This window comes from Oryzias latipes, chromosome 13 (assembly GCF_053564925.1).
Source record: "Oryzias latipes strain Hd-rR chromosome 13, Olatipes_Hd-rR_3.1".
Taxonomy (NCBI): domain Eukaryota; kingdom Metazoa; phylum Chordata; class Actinopteri; order Beloniformes; family Adrianichthyidae; genus Oryzias; species Oryzias latipes.
The window spans coordinates 32,568,973-32,581,912 of NC_136249.1; the positions used below are offsets into that span (position 1 = coordinate 32,568,973).

Consider the following 12,940-nt stretch of genomic DNA (forward strand, 5'->3'; position numbering starts at 1 on the left):
TGATTTGGTTTTCTGAGTCACATCTCAGCTTCTGTAAAATGAAAGCAGACGGGGGAAAGTAGTGAACCATCTTTTTGGAGTAAAGGTGTTAGATCTCTAAAGAGCACTGCCATTACCTCATCTGTTTGACCTCGAGACAGATGGGCGTGGTCTGTGTTTGTGTGTGAGATTGTGTGTTAGAGTGTAAGCCAACTGAATCCTTGTTATGATAAGGGGGGTACGGTCGGAGTGGAGGAATGTGCATCTGCAGCACATCTCTGTTCTCCTTCAGCACGGAGCAGAGTGGCAGCCGTCAAAATCTGCAGTTTACATAGTCAGATGAGCAGAAATGAAAGATCCTAGGGAGAAAAATCCTGAGTAGAGCAGAATTTGCATCATTTTGTTTTGGCAGAATAATCCCAAACAGACTCTGAGTTAAGACGTGCGTCACATTCGGGCTTAGAGGTTCCTGAAGCAGGATCAGACAGGAGAATCGAGCATTTCCAAAAGAGTCTATAGACATTGAAAAAGTATTTTTAATTTTGGTTAAAAACAATTCCCTTTGGACAACTTGACAAGCTCATGTAGACAAGAGGGGAGAAGAAAAAGAAAATCTCCTGACTTCCATATCACCATACAGAGCTTCCTGTGAACACACTAGGTTCAGGTATTCAACAGCAAGCAGGGCAGAGCTGAAGATCAGGAGGGGTTTGGCTCCTGTGGACCGGGACTGGTCAGCCCCATCAGCTCATAAGTGTGACATTTTGGGAGGTGCTGTCAAGCCACAGCTCTTAAAGCACGATGTAGATCATCACCTCCAGCTGCGTCCCTCCACACTTACAGGCTTCTCACAAATGCTTCCAGATCCTAGTTGCGTTTGCTTCTTTTTCCGATGCTTGAACCATTCCTGTCAAGTCCAGTCGTCGACCTCAGTTTTCTTCCTGACCACGGGGTGTTCTGTTGGTCTCCTGACCCTCACCTGTTCCCCCCCAACCTCCTGTTGACCCGTCAAATTCCCGATCATCATCTGCCCCAAATATGCCTGAAGCTGCGTTAACACCGAGTATTTCAGAGGCGTTCAAGGACATGCTATGGTGTTCACACTGGACTAGCAGGGAGGGGCTTCTTCTTCTTTTTCATTTTCTACTGTTTACCAGCGAATGTATTTGGAAGAGTCTTGGTGAGAAATATCCAAGTGGAGCAAATCTCACAAATCTGGCTCCAGGCTTCTTCTTTCCCAGCTCTGTTCCGATACTTGAAAGACTTGGTGTCGTAGAATTCTGGTCGGGCACAAAGTGGAAAGATTAATTTCTCCTCTGTGATCAATTTTTTAAACGGTTGGTACTTCCGTGAATGAAAAGAGGACCCCATCGATGCATTACTGCCAAACCTGAGTCCCTGGTTGGTCAAAGTTGAACGGGTTTAACTTTCAACATTCGTTTACTGGCTGCACGGTTTGTGTGTAGAGCCTCAAAACAGTCTTAAGAACGTGTGTAGCTACGCACGATCCATGGACGGAGCTACTGGAGGGCACTAGCAAAAAGTTTTGCCCATCCACTTGCCCCCCCCGAAGACTTTGAGTCAATATTAGTATCATTCTTGAAAAGCACCACCAGTGCAATAATAATAACAGCAATAAAGAAACTTTTGAAATAAATATTTTTGATCCTTCCATTTGTAACATTTGCTGTTTTCATTTCTCAACCTACCAAAGTCTTCTGCCCCCCTCCTGCCCACCCATATAATATGTTGTGGCTTCGCCACTGGCGTGAACACAAGGATTTGGAACGTGGAAGTTACACACGTTTCCATTGGAAGGGGCTGCTTGAACGCAGCCTTAGTCAGACTGGACTTAAGAAATGAAGGGATGGAGAAATATTTCACCTGCATTTTTTTTTTTTTTTTACAATAATGGGCTAATTGGTCAAAATTCTTGATAAAAAATGAAAATGAATGTGTGTTCTCAAGCTAAATGTTTTCAGAGATAAGGTGGAGTTTTTGGCAACACCAAAACGTTCAAATTCAGGGAAATTTTTGACTTGGTGGTTCAGCAATACGAGGACCAAACAAAAAAAAAGCTGTAGTAAAAAGTATATCAACTCTTCAATTTGTCCTAAACAATGTTGTAAATCGATATTAGTATCAAAGTCCATGTCAAAATTTGATTTTATAAATAAATGCAGGATTATTCTCCTACTGAAGAACAGCTTAAAGGTCAAGTTTACATTACCTTTGCCTCTTGAGATCGTGACTCTTGCTATATCTAAAAGTAGATCTGATCTTGTCTCAACTTCAGAGGCGCTTCGAGGGACAACAGACCAAAGGCAGTTCTTTCCTGAAGTGCTACTCTTAGAAAGGCCGCTCCCTCCTTCAGTTTAGAGAGCCGACACCATCTCCGTCTGACCTCCAACTTTACAGTTTCAGGAAGCGTAAACTCTGTAATGACAAAAAGTCAGTCTGATGCGGGCTTTCACTTTTGTTCTGTTGAAGGCTCAGACTCCTGGGCGTCTTTGTTTGACACGCTTGTCTGTTTTTCATTGTTGCAGTCCCTCACTTCTTTTCTTTAAATAGATGAATCTCTGGGCCTCTTCGGTTCTTTCCAACTCCACCTGGAGGGATCATCTGACCCGGAAACGGGGAAAATCTTCAGTTAAGCAGACAGAACCAACAGTATTAATCAGTGACGGCTAAAAGAAGGAAAAACTGAAACCCCACATGTTTCCTCTTTTAAAAAGTACAAAACATTGGTTAATTAGACTCACATGAGGTGATTTAATGCTCATAAAGGCTGTTTAACACAGCCATTATGTACAATTTGCGCATTTCCACGTAGGAAATTTCGGTCTTCCGTGATTCGTCCTTCTTGCATTCGTCGATGTGCGCAGATGTCCGTTGAAGGTTTTGGCCGACAGGTCTTTAAATTCATTTGGTTTTGAGCTGTTCAAAATTTCTGGTCAGTTGAGAATTATGCAGTTCATGCATATTTTACACAATTATTATGTAAATCTTTCGCATTTGTGCATGATTTTTTGCGAGATGCACACGCAAATTCAATGAACTCAATCTTTAAGCTGCTTCCCCTATAAGATTCAAGATCAACTTTATTAATCCCCGAGGGGAAATTAAGTAGGAGTTTGTATCATTTGACACATGTTCGAGAATTTCAGCCTTGGTGTTCACATTGGACCAGCAGGGAAGGGCTTCTGCTTTTTCTTTTTTTTTTTTTTTTTAACTTGTCCTGTCCAACAGCTAGGCAAACAGATGAGAGCTGAGGGCCTCTTGTGTTGGACATATTTTATTTTAACAAGAGGGGTTATTCATCTTCAGACAAACCAAAGGTATGTCTGAATAAACCCCTTTTGTAGTTGAGGCCAAAATTTATTAATTTCAATCATGTTTGAAAATCTTTGGTGTTGGACCGGACGGAAAAGGAAAGAGGGGAAGAAGAGAGAGGGACGTTAGAGAGAGGGGGGGGTAGGAGGGTGATAATAGGAGGGGAAGGGGGGTAAGACCATGAAGCAGCATAGAGCAGACAGGTTTACTGGTTGTTTATCGTTACGGTACGGTTCAAATGTAGTACAAAAAGGGCGGGGCCTGTTCACACACACTCAAATATTATCAACACACCTGCTAGCCGCAAAAATGTCCACATGTCAACATGCACACAAAACAGATAGTGTTCACGAACGCATACCTATGCCTTTAAACCAACTAGTGTGAAATCTTTCATTCATTCAATCATGCAAACTATTAGTGCAAAGGTGAGCTAACACCTGTGCTCAGGTGAGTGTTTATGTTCTTCTAAAATGGATGGTGGAATGTGAAAAGAAGGAGGAGGAGCGCCCAGCCACCCCCACACCCATACCCCCGCCGCAGCAGCAGCGGCAGCCGGAATTCCCCCAACGCCACACGGGAACAGGCAGGGAACAACCGCCCCCCGGGCGACCAAGACCGCCACCCAGGCCAGGGCCAGCCGGACCGCCGCGAGGCCCCCAGAGCCAGAGAACAGGGAGGCGCAGAGGGAAAGAGAGCGCCGCCCCAGCCCAGCCAGGAAAGCAGCCCCCCGCCGCGCCGGAAGAGCCCAACGCAGGGCCCCACCGGAGAGGGACGCCCACAGCCCCAGACGAGCACCCCACCACCACCCAGGAGTTCCGGGCATCCCCCCGCCCCGACCCCAGGTACGAGCCAGGACCCCCCAAGGGAGACCCGCTCCGCACTCCAGGCAGCCACCCACCCAGCCCACGGTTGGTCCAGGTAGGAGCAAGGCAGGGGGGAGGGCCCAGGAGGGGGGAACCCCGGGGAAAAAAGGGCGGCCCACAAGGGATGTTATAAATATGGCCCGACCAGGCTCGGCCATGTTGGAAGTTTGGCGGGGCCCAGCGCCCAGGGGCAAGGACCAGGACCCACCCCCCAGGGACACGAACACCCCCGGCTCAGGTGTAATATGAACCCCCCCACCGTGCGGAGAGAGCACCGCCGGGCCCAGGGAGCCGGCACCCAAGGGACACGGCCGCCATCGCCAAGGGGCCCGCACCCCCCACCAGGGAAGGGGTAGGGGACAGATGGACCCAGGTCCCACCTTCCTTGTAAAATGTGTGTGCGTGTATGGGTGTTTGAGAGGGTGTTTGTGTGCATGTGTGTGTGTTTATGTTTGAATGTATATATTGAAGGGGGAGGGGTGTGTGTACTAAGGGGGGTGCAGTTAAAATTGGCGAGTAGGGCACTAAGGGGACATCTCCTGATTACTCACAGTGATGTCCCCTCACCCTCCACACCAAAGGGCCCTAAATGTCTAAGGTGCGGTTAAAATTGGCGGGTAGGGTGCCAGGAGGACATCTGCTGCTTGCTTGCAGTGATGTCCAAGCACCCCCCCTACCAAGGACCCTACATGTCTAAGGTGCAAATAAAACCGAAAGAGGGGGGGCCCACTCCATACGGCAACCATAGGAGGGGGGCCACTCCCAAGTAGCCCCCCCCCCCAAGGCGCATCGCAGGCTAGACCCCCCACCCCCTCACCCTAATATGAGGTTATATAAGGAAGGGGGTAAGTTGGGGACAGCTGGTAGACTGTCCCCCGGTGGTCAAACAGCCGTCCCCCAGCCCACCCCCAGCAAAGGGGCCAGGGCCACCCAGCCCAGGGGCCCACCCCCGGAGGCGCCGACACCCCAGGCCCGGCACCACCCACCCCACACAGAGAGAGAGGAGCCAGAAAGCGTCGCCCCCCCCCGGAGCAAGCCCAGGCCCCCACCCCCAGACGCCGGCCCTAGAAGAGCTCTGGTCAGGCCTCGACGGGACCGAGGAGGCCAACCGGCCGAGGCAACCACTGATTGCCTCAGCGGAGACCCCGACCCGCTAGCCCCCCCGACCCGTACTAATAATGGGCCCCCCCTCCCCCCCAGAACGCCCCCCCACAGGACAGGGCCGAGAAGCCCCCCACCCCACCCCACCCCAGACCCCGCAGCCGAAGCGGGTGACACCCAGAGCGACCGGGGGCCCCGAGAGGGTTGTCCCGTCCCGTCCCAGAGCCAGGGAAGGGCCGATCCCAGCCCCAGGTGCAGATGGGCAGCCCATCCGGCGCCGCTGGGCCCCCCCCACCCGAGCAGGGCCCCCCGCCAACCCCCCCCCAGCACAGGCAAAGGGACCACCCCCCCAAGCCAAGCCAGACCACCACCCCACCCCCCCACCACGCACCCCCACACCCAAGCCCAGAGGACCACGCAGCGCCCCAGCCCGCCCCACCCAGGCACCGGACCCGACCCCCCGACCAACGGAGTCCCCCACCGCCCCCGCCAGGCACCGGAAGCCCCGACCCCCACCCCAAACCACGGCAGAAGGGCAAGGAGCAGCGACGACCAAGCCCCCCACCCCCTAAGTCATGGAGTCAACCACAGGAGACCAGAGAGACTGAATTCTTTCAAAGTTACTTGAGCTTTGGGCTGAATTTTTTTCCAAGCTGATATGATCAAACAGCAGATTTCTGTGTTGACTTATGTTTATATTTTTCTTGTTTTTCCAATTTATTAAAATAGTTTTTTTGGCAATACAAAGAGTTATGAAAATGATAGATGCTAATCCTTCTTCTATATCGATGGCACTCATGTCACCAAGCACACAAAGTGACGGTGAGGCAGTGATTGAAACCTTAAGCCAGACTGATAAATCGGCACATACCTGCTGCCAGAGAGCCTGGACAGGAGTGCAGAACCACAGTGCGTGCATGTAGCTGTCGGGTAGATTATTATCACAGTGCTCGCAAATGTCTGAGTTACTGAGACCCATCTTGAACATCCTCTGTCCAGTGTAGTAAATTCTGTGAAGAGTTTTGAGATGGATTAGCTGCAGATTTGGACTTTTTGTCAGTTTAAAGGTGTTTAGACAAAGTTCTGACCAGAAGCTTTCATCTGTGCTGATGCTCAAATCTGCATCCCATTTTTTTGTTGGAAGGGCAATATTGTTATCTAAATTACATAAAAGTTTGTATATTTTGGAGAGAGTTCTATTCATTGAAAAATTACTCAGAGTGGTAACTACATCTGGTAGCTTTAAATCGTCGTCTTTAATTTTATACTTTTTAGTAATACTTGATTTAAGTTGCTGATATTCCAAGAAGTTATTTATTCCATGTTTGTCTTGAAGTTCCTGGGGGGTTATGAATCTTCTATCAATAATTACGTGCTCTAGTTGTTTTATGCCCCCTGCTTGCCAAGCTGGGAAGTGAATCATTTTTTTGTTAATAAGGATGTCCGGGTTGTTCCAGATGGGTGTCATTTTGCACGGTTGAATTGATGATTTTGATATTTTGAGAAATTCCCACCAGGCTGTTAAGGTGGCATTTATATTAATGCTTTTGAAACAATCCTGTTTTTTAACTGTTTGGCTAATAAATGGTAGCTGTGACAGGTTGATCTTTCCACATAACGCCTGTTCCAAGTCTAACCATGAGTTGGTTTCTGGATTATTTTTTAACCATTTTAAGATGTATTGTAATCTATTTGCAAGAAAGTATTTGTGGAAGTTAGGTAATTCTAATCCTCCACAGTTTTTTGCAGATTTTAAAGTTTTTAGACTAATTCTTGCAGGTTTGTTGTTCCATAGAAAGCTTGATATGGATGAGTCTAATGTTTTGAACCATTTTAATGGCGGTTGTGTGGGAATCATTGAGAAGAGATAATTAACCTTGGGTAAGATTTTCATTTTAACCGTGGCTACCTTGCCCATAAGGGACAAAGGCAGGTTGGTCCAGCGTGTTAGATCGTCCTGTATGCTTTTCAGTAATGGGGTGTGGTTTAGCTGCACCAGTTCTGATAGTTTGGGGGAAAAGTAGATACCCAGACATTTGATATTTCCTGTTTTAACTGGAATTGTGAGTCTTTGTTCCATATTCCTGTTGAGTGGTAATAAAACAGACTTATTCCAATTAATGGAATAGTCTGATATGGAGGAGAATTCATTTATGATCATTGCTGTTTCATTTACAGAATGTAAATTCCTTAAAAACAGTAATATGTCATCCGCATAAAGACTAATTTTATGATGGCTGTGTTTGGTTTTTATTCCTATAATGCTCTCATTCTGTCTTATTGCTGCAGCTAAAGGCTCAATGAATATAGCAAAAAGAGAAGGAGAGAGTGGGCAGCCCTGTCTGGTTCCTCTTCCAAGAAAAAACCTGTTTGAAGTCTGTTTATTAGTTCTAACTGATGCATTGGGGTTGTGATATAATATTTTGATCCAATTGATGAATGCTTCTCCAAAACCAAACTTCTGGAGGGCAGCAATAAGGAACTTCCAATTAACTCTGTCAAAGGCTTTTTCAGCATCCAGCGATAGTACCGTCATTTCCTGGTTTTTAATGGTGGCAAAGTCTATTATATTAACTAGTCTACGGACATTATCATCCGAGTGTCTGCCTTTGATGAATCCAGTCTGGTCGAAGTGAATTATGTGAGGAGTGATTTTTGCTTTTTCTTTTTCAACTGCGCATGTGTGCCACCTACAGTTGGAAGAGGCTTGGTGAGAAATGTCGCAAATCTGAGTGAGTTCGGCACGAAAAGGAAATCGTTTTTTTCGCTGCTAGCGTCCTTTCAGGGATAGATACGGATTAGCATCCCGTCAGATGTCAGGGGAGTTGCCGTGGTTTATCTCTATTTGAAAAACAAACACAGATGCTGTCCAGCTCGACGCCGTATCCTAGTTCACCAGATAAACCAGCTACGCTCTGAGTTTGGAGTTTTCACATTCAACGGTTGGCAACACCTTAAATAGAAGGGGACGTCCTCCATACGTCACTGCCAAATCCGAGTCCCAGATGGTCAAAGTTGGTTTAGCCTAGTTTAACTTGCAACAAAGGCTCAGTGGCTGCATATTTATGTAAGTAGAGCCCAAAACCAATCGTGACATCTAGCGTGAATGCGAGATTTTTGAACGCAGAAGTGCGTTTACATTGACTTTCCATTGGAAGTGGACACTTGAACTCGCAGTGTACGTTTAGATCAAATCAGTGAGGGAGTCTTGTTGACGTGTTCTGATTATCTCTAAAATCATTCTTTTTTGGGGGGGTGAGGTTGTAAAATGTCTTAATCAAATCTGTCAGTTTGCATAACTTCTTTAAAAGTCGTCCATCGTTTATCACAGGAGTTGAGTTCTAAAAAGTAGCCAAGTACTCTACTTTTTTATTTTAAATCATTTTCTAGATTTTCTAAAGCTGTAAAACCTCTTGCTACAAACTTTATCCACTTTTCTGAGACAACATTTTTACATGTTTTCTCTCTTGTTTAACCTCTAAAGGTCAAACCATCATGGATAAATCAGATCAGTTCTTTTAGAATGAAACCAAAGATCTGATCGATATAAGAGATTTAAGCTGGTAAACTGAACGCAGTCTGTCCAGAAGACAGGGGAAGATTGATTGACAAGAAAAACAGCCAATCAGTACACAGAATGCACTGAACCAATGCACTGTAAAAAACAAAAAACAAAAGCAAAATTGCACACAAAAAAATGAATCAAAAGAGCGAAAATGTGCAAGATGAACCCATGACAGTGAAGGAACACCTCATAGTGAAAGCCAGACTCCAGACAGTCTGTCCTCTCCATGGTCGCCTCAGACCACTTCAGCCCAAATTAAACAAAACTTTCCAAGTGTTGGAAATTCGAGAGACGTTACTGCTCTAGTTTATCTGGTTCATCGAGTCCTTAGAAGTATGAACTTGTCAGTCAGGGTCTCTGTGAGACAAATCTATGACAGTTTATCTGACTTGAACATTTGTGAATTCTGAAGTGAAATTATAATATTAGAAACTTTTCTTCTGGATTTTTATTTTTCCCCCTGAAATGACTGTGTCGGAAACTGAGCATTGAAGGTAATTCGCCTCCTTGAGGCATCTATATCAAGGGTGTCAAACATACAACCTGCGGGCTGTATCCGGCCTGCCAGATGGTTCAATCCGGCCCAGTTGTGAGGAGTAAAAATTATAAGGATGTTTTAAAAAAAAAGAAAAGTATGTTTCTAGTCCATTCCTGTGGCGAGTTATGATTTTAAAGAAATAACCAAAATGCGCAATTCTGCCACAAAGGAAAAGCAAAACAGGTGAAACAGCATTTCTTTTAAACCTAACATTTTACCTGTCTGGGTAAGATGTAATTTGGTTCCGCGCGAGCCCCACCACTGTTGCATTGCTTTAAAAATGATCAGTAGTGACACACTAATGATCAAAATGATCAAAATGATGTTAAAAAGAAAAAAAGGTTGAAGTGGAGGGCTGAGCTTTCCAGGAAAAATGGAAAGAGTTTTATTTGTTCACAGAGCTGAAGGCAAAATCTGCATGCTTGGTTTGTCATCAACAGGTGCTCAAAGAATACAAAATTTCAGCACCACTATGAGACTCACCAAGTTTCACCATTTGGAGTTAAGAAAAGAGAAGATTTACCAACTATTAGCTGGACTGAAAAATAACCATTTACTGCAGGAGTGACGTCAGTGATGGAGCAGTGACAGATTCCTTATTGCTAACACGGAGCAAACATCCAAACCATTTTCAGATAGTGAACTTTTTGAAAAATGCTGAAGAATGCAGAAGTCTTGTGCCCCAAAAAGCAGTTGACCTTTGCCAACATGAGTCTGTCAAGGATTACAACTACAGATCCAACATCTCTGAGGAGACTTGGACACCAAATGAAGGAATCCAGTCATTTAATGTATTTTCGGTCACTATTGATGAAAGCACTGACATCACAGATATACAGCTGTGCGTATTTATTAGAAGTGTTAAAGAGGCCGGCACAGCGGAGTTTCTTGAGTTGATGGACACAACAACAGCTGATGACATAGTCAGCCCTCTAGTTACTGCGCCAGACTATGTTGGAGTGAACTTTAGCCACCAAGCCCCTGTTTTATGGAATAAACTCCCAGCTCATGTAAGAGAGGCCGACTCAGTTTCTACATTCAAAGTTATACTGAAAACATTCCTCTATTGTCAGACTAGTTAGTATTCAGAGATTATTTAACTTAATGTTAATGTGTTTAAATTAAGCTTAATAACAATAACTATTAGTTTTTAGTAGACTGCTAGAAGTTGAAGCTGGGGTAACTATGGTGCACTGGGGTTCTGTCCTCTTTTCTCATCTACTTCTACTCTCCTTCTCTCCTTCTTGATCATTATTCATCATTTAGTTCTCCATGCCTCTGTCTGGTACAGTGTGATTCATGTACTCTCCTTCTTTCCCTCTCCCCTCCTGGGGAGTGGGAGTGCTTCTAGATTCCAGTTGGCTCATCCGTGCTCCTGTACCTGACCGTGTACCTCGTCTCTGGCTCGTCTTTGCTCCTGCTCCTACACCTGGCTGTGGATCCTGCCTCTGGCTCGACTCCGCGCCCCCGGCCGTCCCCCCAACTACATCTGGATGAAGCTCATCTGCTGGACTTTAAATATGTAGTTGTAGAGTTTGATAACTTAATTCTTCTCTATGAGTTTTGGTAAATCACCTGTCCGTCCTGGGGGAGGATCCCTCCTTCATGTGTGCACCCCTGAGGTTTCTTCGTTTTTTCCAGAATCCGTTTTTTTTTTTAGGAGTTTTACGTTACTGCGAAGGGAGGTTTCAAGGGCAGGGATGTCCAGTTTAGTTTAGTCAGTTTGTTAGTTTTATTTAGTATTTTACTATTGATTTCTATGAATTAACTATCCTTTTGATTTTAAGTTTTACTTTTTCAATTACTGATATTATATATAAGGATCTAGTTTACTCTGAGAGGCTTAATGAGACCATGATACAGACTTTTCACACTTGCTCAATTGCTGTGTGTTTTGTACATGGAGGCCCAAAAACATTCTCAAAAACCTGCATAGCAACATTTGAGAAGATGTGAACGCAGAAGCCCGTAGCGCACAAACACACAGAGTTGGAAGAGGCACTTTTGTCGCATTGTTGTCAGGTTTGATTTGACAGATTAGTGGAATCGTCTCAGTGAGCATGTTGGTGGGAAGCGCCTCTGTGCTGCTTGTTTGTGTCATCGCCAGCAGAAACCGCCACCGTCTCGTTTCCTTGCGGTTCTCCTGGGTTCTGGTGGCGTCCTTGGGGAGCCGGCTGAGTAGCTCTCATAACAATGAGGTCACTGCTGGCCCTCACATGCTCCAAAGCAGCGTTTTACACCCTGATGCCTTCTTACTTTGAATATTAATTACTTTTACATGTATTATTGATAAATATTTAAGCTGGTTTTTCACACTTTTCAGGCCCTGAATATACTTGAGTGACAGTTCTTCATTTATTTTTTGTTGTTTTTATTCTTTAACTTCCTTAAAGATGAAAAGAAAATCTCTTTAGTTTTAAGATCTGTAACTTTAGCATGTAGCCTCTCAATAACCACTTTTAAATTTAATGTAAAAGTATTTGTCAGCAGTGAACACTATTCACCGTTTTTGAAAAATCCTCAAACTTTTATTTGCCGTTGAACGATTGATAAAATATTTTCAGAATTTCCTTTGGACGGGCTTTTCTTTAAATTATTATTATTAATAATAATAATACATTTAATTTAAAAGCAACTTTCAAGACACCCAAGGACACTGTACAGGTTAAAAGAGTAAAACACAAAATCACAACATGTTAAGAACAATGAATAAATTGAAATCATTACTACAATCAGATAACAGAAGATGAAAAATTGTGATCTGGAAAAGCAAATTGAATTTTTAAGGCAATACAGCATTTACAGACAATTTTGTGTGTGTTTGTCATTATTATGTAATCTAACGTTCCCCTAAACTTCCAGAAACGTTTAAATATTTGCAAATATTTTTTTGTTGCCACATTTGTGGACATGAACATGTTTAGAACAAATCTGGCCTTTTTCCCACCTCTCTGTCTACTAATCACCATAAGACGCCGTGCTTCACTTCAAAACAAGCTGATAAACGGCGTAAATTCTTTTGTAATGTCACATGTCTGTTTATGTGACGGTGAGTCATTTGCTACTGAACATTTCCAGCCGTCTCAGAGTAACTGAAGCTGCTACCTGGTGGCGCACCTGACCGTCTGACGTTCACCTGCAGGTCTCTCCTCCGCTTTTATGTTGGCACAGATAGACTCTGGCTCTGGTTGCAAGATCTGCTCAAGTGATTTGCAAATCCTGCGCAGTCATCGCTGAGGTCTGCCCAACAACAGAGAGAGACTCTGTTTGTTTTGACGACTGAAACTGGGCCACGGGGTTTTCTGTTGTCCTGGGTGGACGGGCAGAGGGCGGGGTCCTTAAGAGAAAAGGCCTCCTCATTAAATGTGTCAGGGTAAACATTGGCCAGCAGCGGGCGTCTGAATGTTTCAGGACTTGGAGTAAAGTTTATCTCCACATCATCTTATCCAACTCTTCAAATCAGGAAGTCCTTGACTGAAATCGTGCCTCTGTTGGTTTTGTTGTGTTCACATCTCAAAAATGAACCTTACTTCCTCCTGAATATTTCCATTCTGAGGA

At 44.8% G+C, this 12,940-nt stretch overlaps 1 long non-coding RNA gene across 1 annotated transcript; it reads right to left on the reverse strand.

Moving 5' to 3' along the window:
• Window positions 1–2,279: 2,279 nt before the first annotated feature.
• On the reverse strand, window positions 2,280–12,625 carry LOC110016181 (uncharacterized). The gene is made up of 3 exons (XR_002291468.3): window positions 12,488–12,625; window positions 2,534–2,623; window positions 2,280–2,415 (listed from the first exon to the last, which is right to left on the reverse strand). It is a non-coding gene; the product is annotated as an uncharacterized LOC110016181 (long non-coding RNA).
• Between the last annotated feature and the right edge of the window lie 315 nt (window positions 12,626–12,940).